Raw genomic sequence first — 27,428 nt, forward strand, 5'->3', positions numbered from 1 at the left:
TTATAATGTCTACAGCTAATTTTACGTTAAAGCAAAATTCACACAAAACCATCTTTTTTAAACCTTTTAACAGCAGCAAAATGCGAGAACAGCAGTGGGACGGTTTACTTGATTGAGAAGTGGTTGCAGTAGCAAAGGATAGCAATAAAGTTTGATTACATTAATAACACATAATGCAACTATTTTACATTCGCATCAAGCATACATCCTATTGTAAACTGTCTATCACTATTAATGTTCAGGGTTACTGATACATTATGCGGATAACCAGTAGAAACGGAAAAAAGTCAGTGTAATTCGTCTTCGTGCGTAACAAAATTAATGGAACGATTTACACGTTGGAATTTACAAGCTACGTCAATTTACTCTTAAATAATGTATACCCTTTAGCTGCTTACCTCACACTTTGCTGTATGTAGCCGCGTTACATGTAAGTAACCAATGGGGGATTGACATTTCATGTCTATCTCACATCTCTAATGCAATTTGTCTCTTTAAAATTTCATACTTTTCCGGTTATTATACTTTCTCATCCTTAAAGACAAGTTGCTGATATTTTATGATTACAGCAATCATCTCATCTAATTGCTAGTCTTATATTCTGCCTTAGTATTACTTTGCAAGGCTCTATTGGACAATATAAAGGTAAGCTAGATATTTTGTGTATTTCCACGTAAACTCGACCTGTATATACTGTCTCAATATTATCCTTTCTAATTTTGCTAAATTAGATTATAGGGTTTGCTATGTCTAAATCCAGGTAACCTACTCACCTTTATTACGTATACTGCTACTTTTAGGATAATACAAAACCATCTTTTGCTTCTTTACACGCTTCACATATTAAGAGTAATGCAATGCTACCGATGTGAACAGTTCAATTGCTCTTCTTACATTTAGCTGGTATCTCTCTGCTATAGGAAACTGAATTTGTACTACAACGATAACTCATCTAATATCAGTGCTACCGGGATAACTTTTGCATTTAGAGTAATGAAATGATGCTCAGTCATTTTGAAGCTACTGCAAAAAACGCTTCCGATCTCTTTTCAACTGCAATACTTAAGCTCTGCAATATAAAGGAATATTTAGCTGCTTAGCTCAAACTTTGCTGTACGTAGCCGTGTTAACTTTATTAAAGGTTACCAATGGGGACAGTTACCAATAGTCCCCCTTAGTTCCCGCCATCCATTACCTACCCAATACCTACCTTGGTTCAACTTTCTTTGCTTTTCTCTGACGTCCCCCTTCCCCTCCCCGAGGAGCGATGGCAGACTCAGTCAAGGTCACCTCTCTAAACGTTAAGGGACTGAACTCCTCTGAAAAACGGGTGATCCTCCTGTGAGAACTGAAGACTTCCTGTACTGATGTGACCTTTATACAAGAAACACATTTTAAAAATACTAGCCTCCCCTTTCTATGGTCAAGATCCTTCCCTAAGGTCTACCACTCTACTAACCCCTCCTCTAAGACCAAGGGAATCTCCATTCTGATCTCTAGCAGGCTCCCCTCGGTTCTCCAGGATTCTCTGGTGGACCCTGGGGGCGATATCTTTTTCTTAGGGGCCACATTGGAGAGCTCCTTTTTACATTTGCCACTGTGTACGCTCCCAATGATCACCAAGACACATTCCTCAGAACTACCCTGCACAGATTATGTGACTTTCGGGATGGCCAGTTGATATTAGGTGGGGACTTTAATGTCCCCTTTCGCCATCGGTTGACACTTCTGCCTCTTGCTCCTCGCTCCTCATTTCCTCTAGAAAGCGGATTACTAAGTGCTTACTGAATGACCAATTAGTTGATGTCAGGTGTCTGCAACACTCCGGATAAAGGGACTACTCTTTTTGCTCTTCCCCTCACAAATCATACTTCAGGATAGACTTCTTCTTGATTCCACATGACCAACTGCACTTGGTGAGCTCTTCCTCCATCGGCCATATTACTTGGTCTGACCACGCTCCTGTAGCCCTTACCTACACCCTCTCTAGGAACCCCTCACCTAGGTCTCTATTCTGGCACCTTAATGAGAGCCTCCTCCAGATACCGGAAGTTTTAGCAGATGTGACCAGGGAATTGGACCTTTATTTCCAAGAAAACTAAACGCAGGACTGCGACCCGGGGATAATTTGGGAGGCTCACAAATCAGTACTCCGCAGGGTACTTATCAGGCACGGGGCACGCATCAAACGAACACGGAAGGAACAAATTGCTAATCTGTTTTGTGAACTTGCCTCTGTGGAAGTGAAATATAAACATGCCCCCTCACGGACCTTAGAGATTGAATTGGGGACACTCCGTACCCAGATTACTGACCTATTCCATTATAAAGCAAAAGCAGCACTCCAGTTTTGTCGTAAACTGACGTAGGAGTCAGGGGACAAATGCGGAAAAATCTTTGCCAGGTCGGTAAAGGAGTTGAAATCTGCCTCTTACATACAACAGTTGATAGATGAGAATGGCCAGAGGGCCTCTACCCCAACCCAAATAACCAAAGTCTTTGAAAAATGCTACTCTGCTCTCTACAACCTGCCCGATTCGGGGTCCGGACAGGACAATATAGACAGATATGTAACCGGTTGTGGTCTACCAACCCTCTCATCGGAATCACGGGAGTACTTGGAGAACCCGATCACACTGGAAGAAGTCCAGATGGCTGTGGGACCTCCGAAGGTGGGTAAGGCTCCGGGCCCTGACGGATATACCGCACAATACTATCAGACCTTCCTCCCTATTCTCGGCCTGCGCTTGGTGAATTTATTGAATACTCTGAGCTCGAATGGGGATTTTCCTGAGGATACCCTTAGAGCCCACATCTCGTTTGTACCTAAGGAGGGCAAAGACCCGGGCCTATGTGGGAGCTACAGACCCATTTCCCTCCTAAATTCGGTCCTAAAACGATTCTCTAAAATCCTCGCCACGTGATTGGCACAGCACTTGCAGTCCCTTATACATATTGACAAGTTAGGTTTTATTCCCACCAGGGAAGATAGGGGCAACACCATTAAGGTGCTTACCCTGGTCCATAAAGCAAAGTCATCTGGGACCCCTTGTCTTTTCATGAGTACTGATGCCGAGAAGGCTTTTGATCAGGTCAAATGGACATTCATATTCTCGGTCCTTCGCCATATAGGTCTGAGTGAATGGATGCTGGCATGGATAAGTAAGATATACTCACGCCCTTCAGCTCAACTCAAAGTGAATGGGGTGCTCTCATCTCCCCTTGACATCCAGAATGGGACCAGACAGGGTTGCCCCCTGTCGCCCCTATTATTCGCACTGTCATTGGAACCCTTTCTCTCCACAATTCGACAAAACTCAGACATAACGGGACTCCAAATGGGTACTATTGAGTGCAAGACATCTGCCTACGTAGATGACATGCTGTTCTCGTTGACGAATCCCAGAGTTTCCTTGCAAAATCTCCTTCGGGAATTCCAGATATACGGGATACTTCTTGAAATCAGAGGCCATGGGGGTCGCAGTCCCCCCGCAAACGTTACTAGAATTGCAGTCCAATTTTCAATTTAAATGGACCCATACAGCCCTTAAGTACTTAGGTACTTACATTCCACCGGACAACGCGCGTACGTTTATGTTGAACTTCCCCCCACCCCTTGTCACTAAGATCCGCAGTTTGCTTCACGGGTGGCATTCTGGCTTCCATTCCTGGTTCAGGAGATGCAAAAATGCTAAAGATGCTAAAATGAACATACTCCCTAAATTTACCTATCTTTTCCAAGCTCTCCCGATCCAGATTCCAGTCCCGTTTTTTTAAGCAAGCTCAATCCCTGCTCACTCAATTTAACTGGGCCCACAAAAATCCCAGACTTAAGTGGTCACAGCTGAAATTGTCTAAACAACAGGGAGGGTTGGTTCTCCCTGACTTGCGATGCTACTACCTGGCCTCCCATCTGGGGCGTGTATTGGACTGGAATGGAAACAAACTTTCGAAGCTCTGGGTGCAACTAGGACAATCTCACTCCCGAATTCCGCTAAGAAGCGCCATTTGGTGCTATAAGGATTTACCCACAGAATTGACGTCACATCCCACTATAGGGGCTTCATTGAAAGTCAGTCACCTGATCGCTACCCAAAACACACTCACGTCTTTGACTTCCCCCCTATTCCCTATACGTGGCCATCCGAACTTTGAACCGGGGACCCACTTAGAAATTCCAACCTAGACCATGCGTCTAAATTCGTCATTGATGGAAAATGGCCTTCTTTCTCAACCCTAACAGATTCGACAGGGCTTTTCCAACTGCCTTTTTGGAGAGCGGCGCAATAACATCATTTTTTTCATTCCATCCCCAATACTCAAACTTTCGCCCGCCCTCAGACGGAGTTTGAGACTCTATGCAGGAGCGAAGGCCCTTTGGTCCACATTCTCTCTCAAACAGATCACCCACACTTAACCTGTCTGTCCAACTGGGAAAAGGACCTTAATTGCTCGTTTTCCCCAGCACAGAGAACCCGCATTATCACTTTGGCTCTCAAAACCTCGCTGTGCACGAAGATACAGGAGACAAATTTTAAACTTCTCACCAGGTGGTATTTGACACCATCAAAGCTGCATAAATAATTCCCCTCTTCCTCGAACATATGCTGGAGGTGTGGAGAAGAAGAGGGCACGTTGCTCCACATTTTTTGGTCCTGCCCTAGCTTGGTGGACTTCTGGACAGAGATCCGATGCATAACACAAAAATTCACAGACTTCTCCATCCCGGAAGAGGCTGCATTCTTTCTCTTGCACCATTCACAGATTCCCATTAAGAAGTACAAAAAATCAATTTTACGGCATGTGATAAATGCGGCGAAATCCTGCATCCCTCTCTATTGGAAAAAATGTTCCCCCCCTTTCATTAATGGCTTAGGAAAATAGAGGACATTAAAAAAAATTGAGGACTTGATCCTCACATCATAAGGTAAACAAGAATTTTTTAAACAAACCTGGGACATCTGGAATACCTTTATATTCTGGCTGGAAGGATGTCGCCTGCTATCACCTTAGTGCTCTGAGCTTTCCTTGACTGGCCCCTTGGACAGTGGCTGCCATTGTGTCTCATCCCCTCTTCTCCTTTCCTGATCTTTCACCCCTTCTCTTTTCTGCCTTCCTCCCCTTTCTCTCACCCCCTCCACCCACTCTCTCTTCTGGAAAAAGTGGAAAATTGGGAAAGACGGCCCCACCCCCCCCCCTCTGGATGGATTATGCCGGAGGGACCTCTGGTTTGTGTGACCCTGGATCTTGGTACAGTACTTTATCCGTGCCTTGAATCATTATGATTGATGGAAGGCAGACTCACAGTTGCGAATATACCTGTATCAAGTATTGTTCAGCTGCTTTTTGCTCTGTATTTCTCTGTTGCATTATGTACTCGGGGGACCGTCTTCCCCTGTTTGGAGAAAAAATTATATTTGAAAAAAAAAAAGAAGCCTACGACACCTGGTATTCCCATGCGGTCTCCCATCCAGGCATTAACCAGGCCCGACCCTGCTTAGCCTCCAAGATCAGACGAGATGGAACAGATTCAGGGTGATGTGGCCGTAGCCAATATCTTCAGGCACTCTCAACTCTCTTGACAAACGCCAAGATGGTCACCTTGGGAAAGAAACAAAAAAAAAGCAAGTCAACGCCAACAACATAAAAAGAAGTCTACAGCACCTAGTATTCCCAGGTGGTCTCCCATCCAGGTATTAACAAGGCCCGACCCTGTTTAGTCTCTGAGATCAGACGAGATCTGGTGCTTTCAGGGTTATGTGGCCATAGGCAAGCTCTTCAGGCACTCTCAACCCTCTTGACAAACACCAAGATGGTCACCTTGGTAAACAAACAAAACAAAAACAAGTCAACGCCAACAACATAAAAAGAAGCCTACAGCACCTAGTATTCCCAGGTTGTCTCCAATCCAGGTACTAGCAAGGCCCAAACCTGTTTAGCCTCTGAGATCAGAGGAGATCGGGCGCTTTCAGGGTTATGTGACCATATGCAATCTCTTTGGGCACTCTCAACCCTCTTGACAAATGCCAAGATAGTCACCTTGAGATACAAGCGAAAAAAGACAGGTCAATGTCAACAACATAAAAAGAAGAATACGGCACCTGGTATTCCAACGCCATCTCCCATCCAGGTACTAACTAGGCCCAACCCTTCTTAGCCTCAGAGATGAGAAGAGATAGGGCTTTTTCAGGGTGATGCTGCTGTAAGCGATCTCTTTGGGCACTCTCAACTCTCTTGACAAATGCCAAGATGGTCACCTTGGGAAACAAGCGGAAAAAAACAAACGAATCAACGCCAACAACATAAAAAGAAACCTACGACACCTGGTATTCCCAGGCGGTTTCCCATCCACGTACTAACAAGGCCCGACTCTTCTTAGCCTCCAACATCAAATGAGATCGGGTGCTTTCAGGGTGATGTGCCCGTAGGCAATCCCTTCAGGCACTTTCAACCCTCTTGACAAATGCCAAGATGGTCCCCTTGGGAATCAAGCAACAACTTAAAAAAAAAGCCTATGGCATTGAGAAATCCCAGGCGGTCTCCCATCCAGGTACTAACCAGGTCCCAACCCTGCTTAGCCTCTGAGATCAAATGAGATTGGGTTCTTTCAGGATGATGCAGCCATAGCAGATTTTTTTCAGGCACGCTCAACCCTCTTGACAAACGCCAAGATGGTCACCTTGGGACGCAAACAAAAAATCAAATCAACGCCAACAACATAAAAAGAAACCTACAGCACCTAGTATTCCCAGGCGGTCTCCCATCCAGGTATTAACAAGGCACGACCCTTTCTAGCCTCTGAGATCAGAGGAGATTGGGTGCTTTCAGGGTGATGTGCCCATAGGCAATCTCTTTTGGCACTCTCATCCCTCTTGAAAAATGCCAAGATAGTCACCCTGGGAAACAAGCGAAAAAAACCAAGTCAACGCCAACAACATGAAAAGAAGAATACGGCACCTGGTATTCCAAGGCCGTCTCCCATTCAAGTACTAACAAGGCCCAACCCTTCTTAGCCTCCGAGATCAGAAGAGATAGGGTGCTTTCAGGGTGATGCTGCTGTAAGCGATCTCTTTAAGCACTCTCTACCTTCTTGACAAATGCCAAGATGATCACTTTGGGAAACAAGCGGAAAAAAACAGGTCAACACCAACAACATAAAAAGAAGCCTGCGGCATCTGGAAAACCCAGGCGGTCTCCCATCCAGGTACAAACCAGGCCCAACCCTGCTTAGCCTCTGGGACCAGACAAGATTGGGTGCTTTAAGGGTGTTGTGCCCGTAGGAAATTTCTTTGTGCACTCTCAACCCTCTTGACAAATGGCAAGATGGTCACCTTGGGAAAAAAGGGAAAAAAAACAGGTCAACGCCGACAACATAATGAGAAGCCTACGGCACCTGGTATTCCCAGGCTGTCTCCCGTCCAGGTACTAACCAGGCCCATCGCTGCTTAGACTCCAAGATCAGATGAGATTGGGCTCTCTCAGGGTGATTTGGCCGTAGGCACTCTCTTTGGGCACTCTGAAGCCTCTTGACAAAGGCCAAGATGCTCACCTTGGGAAAAAAGCTAAAAAAAACAGGTCAAAGCCAACAACATAAAAAGAAGCCTACGGCATCCGGTATTCCCAGGCGATCTCCCAATCAAGACACTAACCAGGCCAGATCCTTCTATGGCACCTGGTCTTCCCAGGCAGTCTCCCATCCAGGTACTAACCAGGCCTGACACTGCTTAGCCTCTGAAATCAGACGAGATCGGGTGCTTTCACGGTGATGTGGCCATAAGCATTCTCTTCAAGACACGCCCAACCCTCTTGACAAACGCCAAGATGGTCGCCTTCAGAAACAAGCGAAAAAAACAGGTCAAAGCCAACAACATAAAAAGAAGCCTATGGCACCTGGTATTCCCAGGCGGTCTCCCATCCAGGTACTAACCAGGCCTGACACTGTTTAGCCTCCGAGATCAGACGAGATTGGGCACTTTCAGTGTGATGGGGCCGTAGGTGATCTCTTCGGACACTCTCAACCCTCTTGACAAATGCCAAGATGGTCAACTTGGGAAACAAGTGAAAAAAAAAAAAACAGGTCAAGGCCAATAACATAAAAAGAAGCCTACGGCACCTGTTATTCACAGACGTTCTCCTATCCTGGTATTAACCAGGCCAGACACTGCTTAGCCTCCGAGATCAGACAAGATCGGGTGCTTTCAGGGTGATGGGGCCGTAGGTGATCTCTTTGGGCACTCTCGACCCTCTTGTTAAACGCCAAGATGGTCACCTTGGGAAACAAGCAAAAATAAACAGGTCAACACCAACAACATAAAAAGAAGCCTACGGCACCTGGTATTCACTGCTAGGCCTCTGAGATCAGATGAGATTGTGCGCTTTCAGGGTGATGTGGCCACAGGTGTTCTATTCAGACACTCTCAACCCTCTTGACAAATGCCAAGATGGTCATCTTGGGAAAAAAGTGAAAAAAAAAAACAGGTCAACGCCAACAACATAGACCCTGCTTAGCTTCTGAGATCGGGCACTTTCAGGGTGATGTGGCCTTAGGCGAACGCTTCGGGACATACTCAAAACTCTTGACAGATGCTAAAATAGTCACCTTGGGAAACAAGCAAAAAAAAACAGGTCAAAGCCAACAATATAAAAAGATTCCTACGGCACCTGTAATTAGGTACTATCCAGGCCAGACCCTGCTTAGCCTCTGAGATAAGATGAGATCGGGCACTTTCAGGGTGATGTGGCCGTAGGAGTTTTCTTTGGGCTCTCTCAGCCCTCTTGACAAATGCCAAGATGGTCACCTTGGGAAACAAGCGGAAAAAAAAAAACATGTCAACGCCAACAGCATGGCATTCCCAGTCGGTCTCCCATCCAGTTACTAATCAGGCCCGACAATGCTTAGCCTCCGAGATCAGACAAGATCGGCACTTTCAGTACATCACGGGACACAGGAGCTTCATTGCATAGTGGGTTATATAGGCACCTCTGGTGATTGGACACTGGTTAACCCCCAATTAAGGATAATTCCTCCCCTATATAACCCCTCCCATATGGGAGGCACCTTAGTTTTGTAGCAAAGCAATAGGAAACCACGTAAAACCCAAGAGGGGTGGGAGCCCTGTGTCCCGTGATGTACTCTCAAGAAAAGGATTTTACAGGTAAGCTGTATATAAAAATCCTATTTTCTTGATCATACATCACGGGACACAGGAGCTTCATTACATAGTGGGATGTCCCAAAGCAATGCTCAGATTGAGGGGAGGGAGACACAGATCATAATATATAGACCGCCAAGGACCGGAGGACCTAAACTGCAGTCTGCAGTACACTGCACCCAAAGGCGATATCCTCTTGCCCTCTGACATCCACCTGATAGAATCTGGTGAATGTGTGGACTGATGACCAAGTTGCAGCCTTACAGATCTGAGCCAGGGAGGCCTGGTGATGCACTGCCCAAGAAGCACTTACAGCCCTAGTTGAGTGCGCTTTCACTTGAAAAGGAGGGATCTTCCCTTTAACACTATAGGCCTGAGAAATAATCTGTCTAATCCACCTTGAGAGAGTGGATTTTGATGCCGCCTGACCCTTCCTAGGGCCTTCCGGCAAAATAAATAAGCAATCAGTTTTCCTTATCTGTGCAGTTGCCTGAAGATAGATACTGATTGCCCTTACCACATCCAAAGTGTGCAAAGATTCTTCTTCTGCGGACTGTGGGTCCAGATAAAAGGATGGTAGGGTTACATCTTGATTCAAATGGAATCCTTAAACCACCGTAGGCAGAAAGGACCTGTTGGGACGCATTACCACCAGGTCCTTATGAATAATTAGATACGGTTCTTTACTGGAGAGAGCTGCTAGTTCTAACACTCTTCTAGCCGTGGATATGGCTACCAAGAAAACCAATTTTTTAGTCAAAAGAACTAACGAAGCCTGATGCAAAGGTTCAAAAAGTTGCCCCTGCAAAGCTGAGAGAATCAAATTCAGATCCCATGGGCATACCGGAGGTTTGACTGGCGGCCTTATCCGCATAGCCCCCTGGATGAAAGCCCGTACCAGGGAATGCGATGCAAGTGGTTTCTGAAAAAACACTGACAAGGCCGAAATATGCACCTTGATAGTGCTTACGGCCAAATTCATTTCTAGGCCTGACTGGAGGAAGGCCAAGATTCTGCTAATGACATACTTTCCAGGATGACATTCCCTGAGTTCACAACAGGAAACATATGCCCTCCAGATTCTGTAGTAAATAAGCCTGGAGGCCGGCTTTCTGGCATTGACCAGAGTAGAAAGGACTGGCCCTGAAAGCCCACGGTCTCTCAGAATGTGGGTCTCAGTAGCCAAACCGTCAAATTCAGACTGTATAAAGCAGGACCCTGTGAGAGCAGATCTGGCCGGAGAAGGAGGATCCACGGCCTGCCTACTGCCAACTTCATGATCTCTGCGTACCACGGTCGTACCATCTCTTGTCTTTGACACAAATTTGTCCAGTTTTCTGTTGAACCTGGACGCAAACAGATCTAGGTCTGGAGTACCCCACCTGCGACATATGTTCCAAAACACGTCGGGGTGCAGAGCCCATTCTCCTGGGCACAACTGCTGGTGGCGCAGAAAATCCGCCTGCCAATTTTCCACTCCTGGAATGAAGACTGCAGAAAGGCATGGAACATGCCTTTCTGCCCAGACAAGTATGCGATTCACCTCTTTTTGCGCAACCAGACTCCTGGTACCGCCCTGGTGATTGATATAGGCCACTGCTGTGGCATTGTCGGACTGAACCCAAACAGGGAGACCCTGTAGTCTGAAAGACCAGTTTATGAGATCCATATAAACTGCCCGGATCTCCAAGACATTTATGGGCAATAGCTTCTCTATCGCAGACCATTTCCCCTGCAAGCACGTCTCCTCCAACACTGCTCCCCAGCCTGTCAGGCTGGCATCTGTCATAATAATCTTCCACAGAAGAGGAAGAAAAGTTTTGCCTTTCAGCAAATTCTCGGTTTGTAACCACCAGACGAGGCTCTTGCGTGTCCCTGGGGATAGACGCATAGGAAGATCCAAGGATTGGGGCTTCCTGTTCCAAGCCGCAAGGATGCATCTTTGCAGAGGCCTTGAGTGGAACTGGGCGAATGGAACGGCCTCGAAGGAGGCGACCATTTCCCCTAACAGTCTCATGTACAACCAAATGGGGGAAGATCTTCTGCCCAGAATTAGGCGCACCAGATCCCCAATGGCCAAGGCTTTTGGCCTTGGTAGAAACACCTTGCCCTGAGCAGTGTCGATAACCATACCCAGGTATTCCAACCTGGTAGCAGGCTGTAGGGACGACTTTTCTAGGTTTATAATCCAACCTAGGCGTTCCAGGTGTTCTAGCGTTCTGGAAACACTGTGGTTCAGGAGCGCTACTGTTTTCTCTATGAGAAGCAAATCGTCTAGATAAGCCATGATGGCTATACCCTGAGCTCTTAGGTTTTCCAAGAGAGGATCCAGAATCTTTGTGAAGACTCGAGGGGCCGTAGCTGGCCCGAACGGCAAAGCCACAAATTGAAAATGGTGCTGCTCTACTGCGAACCTTAGATACTTTTGGTGTGCGGGAAAAATTGGCACATGGAAATATGCATCCTTGATGTCTATTGATGCCATAAACTCTCCCCCTTGCAGGGAGGAGACCACAGTGCGAATTGACTATATTCGGAAGGACCGGATGCGTAAAAATCGGTTCAGATCCTTCAGATCCAGGATAGGTCTGACACTTCCATTTGGCTTTGGAACGGTGAAGAGATTCCAGTAAAACCCTGAACCCTGTTCTTTTGGGTCCACTTCTACTATCACCCCCTGGGATAGTAAGTGATCTAAGGCCAGAAATAGCGGTCTTTGCTTTACTGGGTCCCTGGGGATCCTTGACCTTAGAAAGCGAGAAGGTGGAATCTCCTGAAACTCCAGCTTGTAGCCCAGGGATACCGAAGAGACCACCCACTCGTCCTGGATCTCTTCCCGCCAGGCTTCTGAAAACTGCAGGAGCCTTCCCCCCACTTGGCCGAGCGGGGGCGCCCCTTCACAAGGAAGCTTTCGGGCTCTTCTTGGCAGGCTTTCGCCCCCAGGATTTCTTCTGCCCCTGGGCCCGGCCTTGAGCCTTTCCTGTAGAGGGGGGTTGAGAAGGCCGTCGCCACTGCTTAGAGCTTGATGCTCCGGGAGAGAGAGAACGCCTAAATGATGGACGTTTGCTCCTTTTGACTGGAAGGAGAGTAGATTTACCCCCCGAAATTTTTTGGATGAATTTGTCTAATTCTTCTCCAAACAAACGTTCCCCTTTAAACGGGAACCAATCAAATGCTTCTTGCATGATAGCTCAGCTGCCCAATTCTTTAGCCATAGGGCCCTTCGCATGTGTACCAACAGGAGAGACAAACGAGATGCTTGTTGGACAGAATCCAAAATCGCATCAATCATGAAACACAGAATTTGAGGTATTTCTGCATAATTCTCCACTTCCTCACTGGGAAGGAGGCCAAGCATCTGCTTAACCTGATCCTTGAGGAACTGACACAACCCCACAGCTGTGACTGTAGCTTGCACTACAGCGCCAGTCATGGAAAAGGAGACTTTTATTAATGTTTCCAGCTTCTTATCAGTTGGATCTTTAAATACCTGAGCATTATCCAAAGGACAGGTCAGGTTTCTATTCACGCAAGAAACAGCCGTATCGACAGATGGGACCCCCCATTTCATGGTGAAACTTTCCTCCAGAGGATAAAGCATAGAAAACCTTTTAGGAGGAGAAAACAGTTTATCGGGATGTCCCCAATCCTCATACAACAATTTATCCATTAAGGGATGAATTGGAAAGGAAAAGGCCGGTTGTGGGATTTTCCTGACTCCCAGGGAAGAAACAGAGGACGTAGCGATCTCAGCAGCAGGCATTCGGAATGTGGTACGCACCAATTCAGTATAATACCTGTTTTCTGAGCGCCTGGGAGGAGGGGACTCTTTCCTCTTCCTCTGATTCATCCGACTGCTCAAGATCCCTGTCCCAAGATAGGGATCTCTCCTCATTGTCAGAAGTTTCCTCTGAAAGAGGAATCTCAGCAGAGGGAGGGGATCTACCCCTTTTCCTGCTATCTTTCAGGGAAGCTGAAATAAAATTCATGATTCTCCCTTCAAAACCCTCCAATGTAGCCCTAAGGGAGTCCTCAGTGACGTATACCGGGGCTGAAATATTAGGAGAGGCTGCAAATCCTGACAGGGGCACTGACTCATCCTGTGAGGCTGACTCCAGTCTTGCAGGGGGGGGGTGGTAACCTACAGGCATTTTTAGAACACCTAGATTTAGGCGGTGACTTACCAGTGCCCTTGTTATCTCCCCCTGAGACCCTCTTACAAGGAGACATAGTCCTAAGCTACAAAGCAGAGGTACTAGTGCAAAGTGCAATCACTATTGTGCTTAAAGTCTCACAATAAATATATATGCTTAAACTGCACAACCTGATGCTGAGTAGGTGTCTTAGGTTTGCCTGGATCCAATCCCGTGGGATGCTTACTGTCTACAGCTCCTATGTCTCCACTTACAGCCCCCTGACGCTCTGAGCTGTAAAACTGCCGTCTGGCACCTGCACAGTACAGCGCCGTGCACACCGAACGACACGGCTCGCAAACACACTCCCCCCTTCTCCATTAGCATGGGAGCGAGCTCGGCGCTCATGCACGCGTGTACGCGTGTGCACGAGGACCGCCGGTATCCAGGGGGGAAGGGAATTGCCATCGGAGCTGCCTGGGACCCCCAGACTACGTGGGACCCCTGTATTACCTTCATTGTGGCAGAGATTGCAGTGGAGACGTGAGTCATCTGGGAGAACCAGGCTTCACTGAGCGTGTGTATCTGAAAGGCATGTAAGTATGCATCAGGCTGCTCTTACTCCCTCTAGTGGTGGAAACCAGGTAAGACATACAACTACTCAATGAAGAAATCCATAATATAATTTATACAGGATTAACTTCCCTTACCTGTCCTCGCCGCAGGAATTGATGAAAACAGACAGATTCCAGCCTTCACCCATCACGGCGGGCAGAATTGTGACAACCTTCAGGTTTTTTTTGGGGTTCCTTCTCAGAAGAACCTCCTACCTGGACCTTGTAATAGACTCTGCCAGAAACTTTCGTGCCACTATGTAAATAGTACAGTAAGTCTGGTTTTCTCAGAGACCAGTCTTCCAATAAGGAGAGGACTTACAGGCAAAACCTTGTTTCTTCAGATGACGGGGCCTGGGTATCATATCATCTTGGGAGTCAAAATATCGGCCCGAGATATGGATCCGGTTTGTTGTAGCCCTTAGGCCCCCGCAGGGACCTGCACAGAGCTTTCTTCATAGCACATGTTTTACGTGACCAACCACCATAGATACAGGCGAAAAAATGGAGGTGCCTCCCATATGGGAGGGGTTATATAGGGAAGTAATTTTCCTTAATTGGGGTTAATCAGTGTCCAATCACCAGAGGTGCCTATATAACCCACTATGTAATGATCCTGTGTCCCGTGATGTATGATCAAGAAATAAGCATAAGGCACCTGGTATTTCCCAGTCGGTCTTCCATCCAGTTACTAATCAGGCCCGACAATGCTTAGCCTTCGAGATCAGACAAGATCGGGCACTTTCAAGGTGATGGGGCCATAGGCGATCTCTTTGGGCACTCTCAACCATCTTGACAAACGCCAACATGGTCATCTTGGGAAACAAGCGAAAAAAAACAAGTCATTGCCAACATTGGAGGCTAAGCAGGGTTGGGCAATCAGTTTCCTTGCCTGAAATAGGCATCTCAGAACTGCCATCTGGCTGCTTCCCGGGTTTCCAACTCCTTCAACTAATCCCAGGAGACAATACTTCGCCTCCATCCTGGTGGAGGTTCCAAACACCCGATCAATGGTTCCTGTCACATCCGTCCAGTTGCAGATCAACTTCGGGCATCTCCAAAACATGTGCATCATGTCTCCCCCCATGTTCCCGCACCAGGGGCAACTTGCGTCCGGCCGTTCGGCCAAATTGAAAAAGTTTACGAGGAGCATAATAAGTTCTATATAATAAGAACAGATGGGACATCCTCTGAGAGGAGAGCCACAATTGACCACAGGCAGTATTCCTGTGGCCAATTATATCTCAAGGGGGTTTAGTACACACCCCACACTATATAAGGCCGCCAGCGCGGTGGCCTTGTATAGTGTGTTGCGGCGGTCAGGGAAAGAGGACGATAGGCATGGACAGTGTCTTTACTGCTTGTGAACCTAGCACTGTTACAGTGGGTGTTATGTGCCTCCTGCACAGTACACACCTGAAGCTACCCTTTATTACTGGTGTTCAATTTCTGCAATACAGGCATCTGCAGTGCAGAAGTTAGAGTGGGTGTTGTGTGCCTCCTGCACAGTATACACCTGAAGATACCCCTTATTGCTGGTGTTCTGGTTCTGTAATGCAGGAACCTAGCACTGTTACAGTGGGTGTTGTGTGCCTCCCATGCTTGTCCTTATTTTCGGCAGCTGGACGTGTTGAGCCACATCATGCTGAACACTTGGTCGGATGTGAAAGACCAAGCCCTCCTAATGCTCCTCATCCTCTCTCACCCAGGCTCAGGGTACTAGCCTGTGTTCTGTATACACTAGGCTTTCTTCTGTATACCCTATCCTCTCTTTATACTCTAGCCTGTCGTTTATGTACACTAGAATCTTTGTTTACCTCATAAATGGCAGTGTATATAGAAGGAAGGCTAGTTTATACAGAGAGGCTAAGGTATACAGAAGGTAGGCTAGAGAATAAAGAAGACAGGCTAGTGTATACAGGACACATGCTAATGTATACAGAAAACAGACTTGGTTATAGAGAGAGACTGAGACTATTATATTCAGAAGAAAAGCTAGTGTATTTAGAGAGGCTAGTGAATACAGATAGGGTGATGTATACAGAAATGCTAGTGTATACAGAGAGGCTAGAGTATACAGTTATTCTGGGGTATACAGAGAGGCTAGTTTAAAGAGAGGCTAGTGTATACAGAATACAGACTCGTGTATGCAGATAGGCTTGAGTATACAGAGATGCTAGAGTAAACAGTGAAGCTGGGGTACACAGAGAGGCTAGTTTAAAGAGAGGCTAGTATATACAAAGATGTTAGTGTATAGAGAGAGTCGAGTGTATACAGATAGGACAGTGCATATAGAGAGACTAGTGTATACAGAAGACAGGCTTGGGTATACATACAAGCTGACAAGTGTATACAGAAGACTGGGTAGTGTATACAGGGAATCTAGTGGGTACAGAAGACAGGCTGGTGTATTCTAGCTAATTTTTACAGTCTAGTGTATACAGAAGACAGGCTGTGGTATACAGAGGGTTTAGTGTATTCAGAGAGTCTGGTGTATACAGTCGGCGAGTGTATACATAAGACTGGCTAGTTTACACAGGGTTTACAGAGATGCAAGGGTGTACAGAGAAGCTAGTATATATAGAAGACTACAGCATACAGAAGAAAGGCTAGTGAATACAGAATAAAGGCTGGCTTCTACGGTGAGGCTAGTGTATGCAGAACACTATCTAGGGTATAAAGAGAGGCTAGATTATACAGAGAGGCTAGTGCATACAGTGAAGCTATTTTATATAGAAGCCTGATTAGTGTATACAGAGAAGCTAGTGTGTACAGAAGAAAGGCTAGACAGGCTATAAAGAGAGACAAGTGTTTACAGAGGACAGTTTGGGGTATAGAGAGATGCTAGTTTATACAGAGAGACTAATGTATACAGAAGACAGGCTAGGGCATACAGAAGACAGGCTATTGTATGCAGAAGACCGGCTAGTGTATACAGAGAAACTAGTGTATAACAGAGAGGGTAGTATATATAGAAGACAGGCCAGGGTATAAAGAAGACAGAGTAATGTATACAGAAAACAGAAAACATGCTGGTGTATATAGAGAGGCTAGTGAATTTAGAGGGTAGGCTAAGTGATAACAGAAGACAATCTTGGATATACAGAGACATTTCATCATTTCATCTAGCTCACATCTCTAATGGAGTTTGTCTCATTGCCATGTTATGCCTTTTCATTCTTATGCTAAATATAGATTATACTCACTACACGATTTTAATCATCCACATCAAGCGTGCAATAAAACTATCATACATCAAAATAAACTATGTACTGCCAAAACAATAACGGCCAATAACTTAACAAATTACTTTTTTTTTTTTGCAATAAATATTTATTGTGGTATACAAGAGTAAATAAAAAAAATATATATATAATGGAACAATAAAATAACAATACAAACTTAAAATAAGCATAAATAAAATGGACATGCATTTAAGAAAAATAAATAAATTAAATAGGAACTTTAAATATCAAAATGCAGTATATGACAATAAAGATTCGCTAAATTATCGTAAGGATAATTGCACATAGTCAGAGGATTTACAAAAGCAATTCCAAGAATCCCAAATCTTCCTAAAGATATCAGTAGTATCATTCGCTTGATGAATCAATTCTTCCATGCATTTAATTTTTTATATACGATTAAACCAATCCAGAATGGATGGGGGAGTAGTAATGTTCCATAGAGCTGGAATACACATTTTTGCTGCGTTAATTAAGTGTAGAATAAGAGATTTATGATACATTTTTCTAGGGATATGAGAGTGATGTAAAAGCATCTGTGCTGGCGAGAAATCAATCGGGAATGAGGAAACTAGAGAAGTAATACGGTAGACTTCTTTCCAGAAAGGTTGAATAAGGGGCAAGACCAAAAGATATGAAGTAAAGAGCCTTCTAAATCCATACATCTCCAACAATGAGAAGGTATGGAAGGAGAAAACTTATGTAGGGAAAGTGGAGTTTTGTACCACCTAGAGAAAATTTTAAAACCATTTTCCTGAGTAGAAACATTAATGGAACCTTTATGTATATAGGAATAAATCTTACTCCATTCTTTACTTTAAAGATCGAGAGAGAGATCTTGCTCCCATCGTTGACTGGCAACATTGGATTTGGAGTCAATATCAGAGAAAAAAAAAGAATACATTTTAGAAATAACGTGTTTTTGAGGTTCAGTTTGAGAGCATAGTACTTCAAAGGAGGTTAGTGATTTTGTAAAAGCTATACGTTTGAGAGGGTTATTTAAAAAATGTCTTATTTGAAAGTATAGCCAGAAAGGGAAAGAACAACTTGAAGTCTGTAAATGTAAATCTGATAAATTTAAAAAGGAACCATCATGAAAAAATTGCATGGCCCTAACTATTTTATGGGGCCAATTAGACTTGAAAAAAGAGTTTAAAATACCTGGCGGGGGCGGAGGTGATGGTTCTGGTTGAGACGCATGTAGAGGGTGGACTGCAGATGGCCCTCAAACGCCCTTGGATTGGGTGGGCATTTCACTCCACCTACACTCATTCGCGGGGGGTTTCGGTACTTGTAGCTAAGTCTGTCCAATTTGAACTTTGCGAAATTCTTACTGACCCACAGGGCAGGTTTGTTTTTTTACATGCTAAACTCTATGGGGAACCCTACCTTATTATGGCTTTTTACATCCCCCCCCCATTTAACATGACGTTGGTGGTTGAAGGACTGTCTTTTATGTCCAGGCACCAGGCGGTTCCTGTTGTCTGGCTGGGGGATTTCAACACTACGCTTAACCCCTCTCTTGATAGGCTCAAGCCCCCTGAACTGATGATGGGGCAAGCTGGGTCCACTAGGCTGTCCAGGCTTATAACTACTGTTCACCTTGTAGACACTTGGAGATACAAATTTCCTCAAAAGAAGGAGTATTCATGCTTCTCACCCACGCCACGGCTCTCTTTCCCGGATTGTTTTGCCCCAGACTACTTTCAGACCATAGCCCCTACTCTGTAGTGCTTGACGTACCCCTAGGTAGACCCCCGCGGGCGTGGCGACTGAATCCGTTCTGGCTGACATTACTGCCCGATGATGATACTATTGAGACGGAATGGAAAACGTTTTTTGAGAATAATGACCACACGGCATCAGTTCCGGCAGTGTGGGACACGTTTAAATTACACGCCCGATCGGTACTAACTGCCCGCATTAATAAACTCAAGGCTGACTCGGCCACTGTTATTGTTGAGGCTGAAGCAGAACTAAGCTCCAGGGAACGCACCTACGTCGATGACCCGTCTACGGCGAATGCAGATGCCCTTAGATTACAGTCGAGAGTGGTTTCTCAGCTGCACCATGACAAGGCCCGACAGAAACTTTTTTTTTCCAAACAAAAATATTTTGAATCCGGAGAAAGGGCTGGTAAGTTGCTGGCATATTTGGTCCACAGGGAAGACAGACCCCCAGTTGTTATTTCTTTGCGGGGCCAGGGTGATGAGATCATCACGGACCCTTCTGCGGTAACAGAGAGGTTTCGGGACTTTTTTGCGGACTTATACACCACTACAGTTTCAAATGACACCACCCCGATGGACCGTTTTTTGGCTCAGGTTTCCCTCCCTCAGGTTTCGGAGGAGCACGTGCAGGCTCTGGAGGCCCCCCTGACCACCGATGAAATAGTAGAAGCTACTGCGGGATTTGCAAAATCCAAGTCACCAGGGTCAGATGGTCTTCCCATTGAATTTTATTCCCGTTACCAAGATATGCTGGTGCCTAGGCTTCTCGACCTTTATAGGAATCTTTTTGACACGCTAACATTGCCTCCGTCTATGAGGGAGGCAACGATAGTTTTGATTCCCAAACCTGGAAAAGATCCGGGTTTCCCGGAATCCTACCGCCCAATATCCCTATTACAGGTAGATGTTAAGATTCTGGCCAAAATACTTGCTACCAGATTGAACGTAGTGATTCTCAGTCTGATTCAGGCTGACCAGGCGGGGTTTATGCCGGGGCGGAATACGTCGTTCAATCTGCGTAGGCTATATATGAACCTTCAGGCAACCCATGAGGAGATGGGTGAGCGCGTGGTAGTGTCACTTGACACGGCTAAAGCATTTGACTCAGTAGAATGGGAGTACCTATGGAAGTGTCTAGCAGGGTACGGCTTCGGCCCGAACTTTATTCGGTGGGTGAGACTGTTGTACCATCACCCAACGGCTAAGGTGGTGGCAAATGGATGGCCTTCCCGGGCGTTTGGCCTCGGTAGGGGTACCAGACAGGGGTGCCCACTGTCCCCGCTACTATATGCCTTGGCGGCTGAACCTTTAGCGGTGGCGATTCGGGCAGACCCTGAGATCAGGGGACTGGCGATGGGTCGACTTATCGAGAAAATCAGTCTATACGCTGATGATACGCTGCTATATCTAGCGGACTCTGGCCCTTCCCTTGCAAAGGCCCTCCGCATGATAGAATGGTTCGGTAGCTTTTCCGGTCTTTGCATAAACTGGGAAAAATCCCAAATTTTACCTATTGACAGTTTTCCACAGTCAGAGTCCCAGGCCAGTCTGCCTCTTCAGCAAGTTGGCACTATTAAATATTTGGGGGTCTATGTCTCTAGGAACCCAGCTGATTACATTGTGTTGAATGTAGAACCATTGTTTGCCCTGGTACGTACCAAGATTCAGGCCTGGTCCCGTCTCCCCCTAGGGGTTTGGGGACGAGTTAATCTGATTAAAATGGTCCTATTACCTAAACTATTGTATGTATTGTGGCATGCCCCGGTATATTTGCCATTAAAATACTTTAAATCCCTTGAAAGTCTCCTTAGGCCCTTTGTGTGGGGAACTGCTAGACACAAGCTTGCTTGGCAGGCTTTGAAAAGCCCGACTGATATGGGGGGCATGGCCCTTGCAGATCTGAATCTTTACTATGTTGCCTCACAACTGTCTCAACTTTTTCACATAGACAAGACTGATAAACAATGTTTTCTAACTCTTCTATGCCCCACTTGGGCACAAATTGCAGATGACCCGATTGCGGCTATCTTGACGGGAGCGGGGAACTCTGCCATGGAGCCCGGTAAACATTCCATGCTCTTTCATTACAGAAAGATTTGGGATCTGGCATCCGCTAAACTGAATGTGGCATCGCCGAATGACTATACCCCACTTTGGCATAACAAACATTTACCGGAACTTCAAAAGCTCCAGGGTATACAGCTATGGGTATCGAGGGGAATATACTACCTACACCACCTAATTCACCAGGGTGTTGTTAAAACGTTTTGGGCACTGCAGGAGGAATTTAATGTTCCAAACACTATGTTATTTCAGTACCTACAGGTTCGGCATGCACTTAAAGCACAATTTTCGCAGTCATTGCCTCGGCCTGCTCCCAATCCTGTTGTCGCCATAGTGAAGGATAATGATCCCAAAAAGCTAATCTCGTGCTTCTATGGTATGCTTACGGCCCCCGTCTCGGCGAGACTAGCGTATGCTCTCAAGTCCCGCTGGGAGGGCGATGTGGGTGCTCTGACAGACGAGGAATGGGAGGAGGCTCTGGAAACGTGCAAATTGGTGTCCCCTAGGCTCCAGGACAGGCTATCTCAGATCTACATAGTACATAAAGCATACCTCACCCCACTCAGAACTGCTAAATATAATGCGAATCAATCAACGCTCTGCTCAATGTGTTCCCTTGAGACTGGGACGTTTTTCCATCTTATATGGGCTTGCCCCAAACTGCAGGAACTCTGGCAGCAGGTGGTGTCATTTCTACATGATGTCATGGGTTCCCCTTTGGCCCTCGATCCCAAACCCTGTCTACTAGGGATATTTCCTGACGTATTGGATAAAATTACTAGCACTTTCTTACAGGAAACTTTGTTTTCTGTCCGAAAGGTGATAGCTAGACAGTGGATGAGGCCCCTTCCACCCCGAATTGAGGACTGGAAGCGGGAAGTTAATTTTACTCTCCCATATAAAAAAAATTTGTATAAAAACAGGGGTTGTCCAGCTAAATACCATAGAATCTGGGATAAATGGTCGCAGGAGGTTGCCACGTGTGATGAGGGAATTTGATGTTCTGTTACGATGAATAACATGTCACTATAGGGATCCTTTGTTCTTTGTCTGTGATGTATGGTGACTACTGGTTTGGAGAACTGTATTTCCTTTACTGTTATGGCTATGATGTAACACCTCTTTACTGTTTGATATGTACCTTTATGACTGTACTCTTGCACTAATGTTCAATAAATATTACCTGTTTGAATGGAAAAAAAAAATACCTGGCGGGAAGTCAGGATTATCACAAATGGGTGTGAAGGGACCCGGAGAAGAAGAAATATTATGTTTTTTACAAGCTTGAATGAATATTTGTATAGTATTGTGAATGAGAGGATGTAGTCTGCAAGTGTGTGGTATATGAGCGGGAGAAATCCAAGGTAGTTGGTGAAGAGGAATATTAGTAAATGAATGTTCAATGGATATCCAATCTTTAATAGAAGAGTGAATTTTCTAGTCAACTATTCTTGATAGGTGACAGGCCCAATAATATTTAGAAAAATTTGGAAGACCAATACACCCTTTCAATTTAGGCATGGTCAGTCTATCAAAACTAATTCTTGGTCTGAGTTTACCCCACAGAAATAAAGAGCAAGCACTTCGGAGTGAGGCAAAAAAGGCGCGTGGTAGCTTAATGGGTATAGTTTGAAAAAGATAAAGAAGTCTTGGAAGGATGTTCATTTTTATTATAGAAGCTTTACCAAACCAGGAAAATATACCAGTGGACCAAGAATGTAAGTATTTTTGTATATTTCGAAGGATGGGAACGTAATTTTTAGAGTAGAGTTTAGACAAATGAGAGGGTAATTGTATACCAAGGTAAGTGATTGAATCAGTATTCCATTTAAAAGGAAAATTTGATTTACATCGGGAAATATCATCAGCTTCTAGAGATATATTCAGAGCTTCGGATTTATTGAAATTTATTTGAAGATTAGATAGAAGTTTAAATGTGGCAAAGTCTTTAAGCAAGGATGGAATAGAAATATGAGGATTAGTAAGAAATAACAGAATGTCATCAGCAAAAGCTGCTAGTTTATAAGTGTTGTGGGCGATAGTAATTCCATGGATGTCAGGATTAGAATTGAGACAATGAAGTAAAGGTTCAAGAGTGAGTACAAAAATTAAAGGGGATAGGGGACATCCTTGACGAGTGCCATTGGAAATTGGAAAGGCGTTCGATAGGTGGCCATTAACTCTCACTCTCGCAGTCGGGGAGGAGTATAATGCATGAATAAATTGCAACATGCGTTCGGGGAGACCAAATATTTTGAGAGCTTCACACATATAATCCCAGGCCACTCTATCGAACGCCTTCTCCGCATCTAAAGATAAGAAAAAACCACGTTGTTGTGAGGAAGACAACCAATGATGTAGATTAATAGCTTTCGTTGTATTATCTTTTGCTTCTCTACCTGGAATGAAGCCTACTTGGTCTAATGAAATTAATGTGGGCAAGAAGGGTAAAAGACGATTGGCCAAAATCTTTGCATAAATCTTCAGATCACATATGCAGAACACTATCTAGGGTATAAAGAGAGGCTAGATTATACAGAGAGGCTAGTGCATACAGTGAAGCTATTTTATATAGAAGCCTGGTTAGTGTATACAGAGAAGCTAGTGTGTACAGAAGAAAGGCTAGACAGGCTATGAAGAGAAACAAGTGTTTACAGAGGACAGTTTGGGGTATAGAGAGATTCTAGTTTATACAGAGAGACTAATGTATACAGAAGACAGGCTAGGGCATACAGAAGACGGGCTAGTTTATTCAGAAAATGGGCTAGTGTATACCAAAGACAGGCTATTGTATGCAGAAGACCGGCTAGTGTATACAGAGAAACTAGTGTATAACAGAGTGTATATAGAAGACAGGCCAGGGTATAAAGAAGACAGAGTAATGCTAATAATAAAGTCGTCTAAAACTCGGCTATAGGTAGAGAATAAAACTATCTTACATCAGAATAAACCATGTACTGCCAAACCAATAACAGCCAATTACTTAACGTCTATCAGTCAATGACTTAACAAAATAAACTTAGCACTCCTTTGCTCTATTTTGTATATATGTAGTTCTCCACATTAACTGTCACATTGATATCACCACTGACAACACACCACTGACCTTTTAACAGCACCAAAATATGAAAAAAGCACTGTAACTCTTTACATGATTTAGAAGTAGTTGCATTAGCAAAAAATAAAGTCCTGTCTTCTGTACACGCTAGCCTTTCTGTATACATTAATCTTTCTGTGTACACCAGTCCCTCTATATAGACTAGCCTCTCTGTCTTCTGTATACACGTGCCCGTAACCTATATACACTAGCCTGCCTTCTTTTTACAATAGTCTCGGTGTCCCAGCCTCTCTGCATACACTAGCCTCACTGAATTCCCCAGACTCTCTTCTGTATACACAAGCCTATCTGTAAACAATAGCTTGTCATCTGTACACACTAGCCTCTCTGTATACACTAGCCATTCTTCTGTATACACTAGGCTCAGGGGAATAACATTAGCCTATCTGTATTACCTTGTTTGACTTTTCTGATTTCTGTTTCTTTTCTAGGGTGTACCTCGCCGTATACCCAAGCCAATCTTATTACCCCAGCCTCATTCCAATTATAATAGCCTCACTGTATACCCCAGGCGGTCTTGTGTTGGGTTTTTTCAGCCTGCTCAGCCATCTTCTTGCAGGGGTTCTTCGGGTCAGCCCTTGCTCCCTTTTCCCCACGTATCCTCTCATTCACAAGAAGTTCATTCTCATGTCTGGGTTACCTTGGGCATCAGGCTCATCCTATCCTTCACGGGACATTCATTTGGGTTTGCGTAGCTTGCAGGCTCTTAAGGGGTTCCTTCTCATCTTCAGGTCAAGAGTCGGTGGGTTCTACTCTCACAGCGGTAACTTACCGGTTACTTACAGTTGGCGTTTGGGCATACGTCATTTTATGGATGGGATCTTTACCTTTCCTTTTCCACCTATACTTGTGTCTTTTTGCCCTCTTTTCAAGCATACTGACCATCCAGGCCATGGCACACCTCAGGCCTTGGTTCTTAAGTAATTTCCCACTTGAAGACTCCGATTACAAGTGGGAAGGCTGGCCGCAGGCCATCCCGTATTTGTGGGAGGAGTCTGAGGGACAATTTAACCCTCCTCCTCTGTCAGGGCCAGGGTTGGTGTTTTCTAGGGAGAGAGAGACTGGGTTACACAGACTTGCTAGTGTATACAGACGGAATAGTGTATAGAGAAGACCAGCTAGTTTATACAGAGAGGCTAATGTGTACAAAAGACAGGCTAGATTATACAGAAGAATGTACTGGATATGCAGAGATGGAGGCGAGGTTATACAGAGGGAGAGGCTGTTTTACACAAAGAGGCTAGTGTATGCAGACTTGCTAGAGTATACGGACAGACTAGTGTATACAGAGAGGCTATTTTATACAGAGAAACTAGGGAAAACAGAGAGGCTAGTGTACAGAGACAAGCTGACAGTGAGGCCGGGGTATAATGAGAAGCTAAAGCCCCGTACACACGAGCGGACTTTTCAACATCCAAAGTCCGACGGACTGAGTCCGTCAGACTATTCGATCGTGTGTGGGCTGCAACGGACTTTTGACTCGCCAAAGTCCGAAGGACTTTAGAATATGGAACATGCTTCAAATTTTTCCAAAGGAACTCCGCCGGACCCGGTCCCTTCGAAAAATTTGCTCGTGTGTATGCTATTCCGACGGACTAAAACCGACGCTAGGGCAGCTATTGGCTACTGGCTATGAACTTATTCGAATCCAGTCGTACGTCATCACGTTCGAATCCGTCGGAGTTTAGTGTGATTGTGTGTGGCCAAGTCCGCTCAGCCGAAAAGTCTGTCAGAACTCCGTCGGAATTCCAGCAGAACTCCGACGGAACTCCTTCGGAAGTCTGTCGGACATAAGTCCTCTCGTGTGTACGGGGCTTTAGTTATACAGTAGACAGGCTAGTTTATCTAAAAGACAAAATTGGGTAAACAGAATACAGGCTGGGGTATAATGAGAGGCAAGATAATACAGAGAGGCTAGGGTACACAGAGAGGCTAGTGTATAAAGATGTATACAGAAAGGCGGGGTATACCGAGAGACTAGGTGTATAAAAGACAAGCTAGGGACGGACTAGTGTATACAGAGGACCGGCTAGTTGATACAGAGAGGCTAATGTGTACAAAAGACAGGCTAATGTATACAGATAGGCTAGATTATACAGAAGAACGTCCTGGGTATGCAGAGCGCTCAGCTTCAAGGGATGGCCAACGTGAGTAATATGAGTGACACTCCTCACCCCCCCACCTACCAGATCTGACTTTCATCCCCTTGCCCTCTCTGCCCCGGTCATCTGGTGGCAGTTTTATGCACTCCCTGGCCCCCACCCATTCATAATCCTTACCGACCTTTCCTTCCACTGCTCACAGGAACACACTGGATGACTTGTCTAATTAACCAACTTGTACAAGACACCGCTATCCTCCTGTCTGACACCGGTCCCCCTTGGAGGCTTTACCCCTCACTGTTTGGGTGGTCCCTGCCTCCCCCCTGATGCTCCACATATACCCCAACGACATTGTCGGAGGGGCACCACTTGACAGGACACGGGGCTGTCATGCTGGTGGCATCTCCCATTGGAGGAAGGGATGATGGCTCCAACCCCTTGGCAGCAGGTTCTTTCATGTACAGACCAGGGCGGCTCATCTTCCCTTCTGGAGTCTTGACCTTAGAGGGGGGAGATGCACTTTGGGGGGTCTGAGTGATACCTAGTGCGCTGTACTGGAAGGGCTTGACATTCCCGCATATGTGTCCCCTCCCCCTGGTTGCGCCCCTCGTCACCCCCTCTGGCCCCCACCTACTCTTTGCCAACATTGCCTTCTGCAGCTTTCGGGGACACCCTGGATGACTTATTTATTGCGCCTATTGGTACGAGACACTGCTTCCCTCCAGTTTGACTCTGGACCCCCCTGGAGGATTTACCCCTTACTGTTTGGGCGGTCCCAGCCTCCTTCTGGATGCTCTAGATGCTCTACACAGCCCCCGATGGCAATGCAGGAGAGATGCTAATTGGCGGGCCCCAGGACTGCTGCTCGGGTGAAGTCTCCCGTTGGATGGAGGGATGGTGGCCCCAGCCCCTTGCCTGCCGGATTCTCCATGCACCGACCAGGGCTGCTCATCTTTCATCTTGATGTGGTGACCATTGAGGGGAGGAGTTGAAACTTATGGGGTCCGGGTGGTTGCTGGTGTGGGTGTGCTAAAGGACTTGACCTTTCCGCATGTTTGTCCCCTCTCCCTTGCTGCCCCCCCTTCCCTCCCCCCTTCCCTCCCTTACCTCCTTCCCTTCCCTCCCCCCTTCAATCCCCCCTTTCCCTCACCCTCTCCCCCCTTCCTCCCCTCTTTTCCCCCCTTCCCTCCCCCTTTTCCCCTGGGGCGTGGACGGAGGAGAGGGGGTAAGTAGAGGACAATCTGCCAAAGGGAGAAATGCATTTGTTCGG

The 27,428-nt window shown here is 45.8% G+C and overlaps 7 pseudogenes; all 7 read right to left on the minus strand.

Annotated features, from left to right (window-relative positions):
• Positions 1-5,433: 5,433 nt before the first annotated feature.
• On the minus strand, positions 5,434-5,552 carry LOC143999257 (5S ribosomal RNA; annotated as a pseudogene).
• Positions 5,553-5,652: 100 nt separating this feature from the next.
• On the minus strand, positions 5,653-5,771 carry LOC143998612 (5S ribosomal RNA; annotated as a pseudogene).
• Positions 5,772-5,871: 100 nt separating this feature from the next.
• On the minus strand, positions 5,872-5,990 carry LOC143999175 (5S ribosomal RNA; annotated as a pseudogene).
• Positions 5,991-6,311: 321 nt separating this feature from the next.
• On the minus strand, positions 6,312-6,430 carry LOC143999376 (5S ribosomal RNA; annotated as a pseudogene).
• A 951-nt stretch (positions 6,431-7,381) lies between these two features.
• On the minus strand, positions 7,382-7,500 carry LOC143999912 (5S ribosomal RNA; annotated as a pseudogene).
• A 160-nt stretch (positions 7,501-7,660) lies between these two features.
• On the minus strand, positions 7,661-7,779 carry LOC143999295 (5S ribosomal RNA; annotated as a pseudogene).
• A 99-nt stretch (positions 7,780-7,878) lies between these two features.
• On the minus strand, positions 7,879-7,997 carry LOC144000076 (5S ribosomal RNA; annotated as a pseudogene).
• Positions 7,998-27,428: the final 19,431 nt, after the last annotated feature.

Source organism: Lithobates pipiens, unplaced genomic scaffold (genome assembly GCF_037356315.1).
Source record: "Lithobates pipiens isolate NorthernLeopardFrog02 unplaced genomic scaffold, aLitPip1_a1.2 Scaffold_19, whole genome shotgun sequence".
Lineage (NCBI taxonomy): Eukaryota > Metazoa > Chordata > Amphibia > Anura > Ranidae > Lithobates > Lithobates pipiens.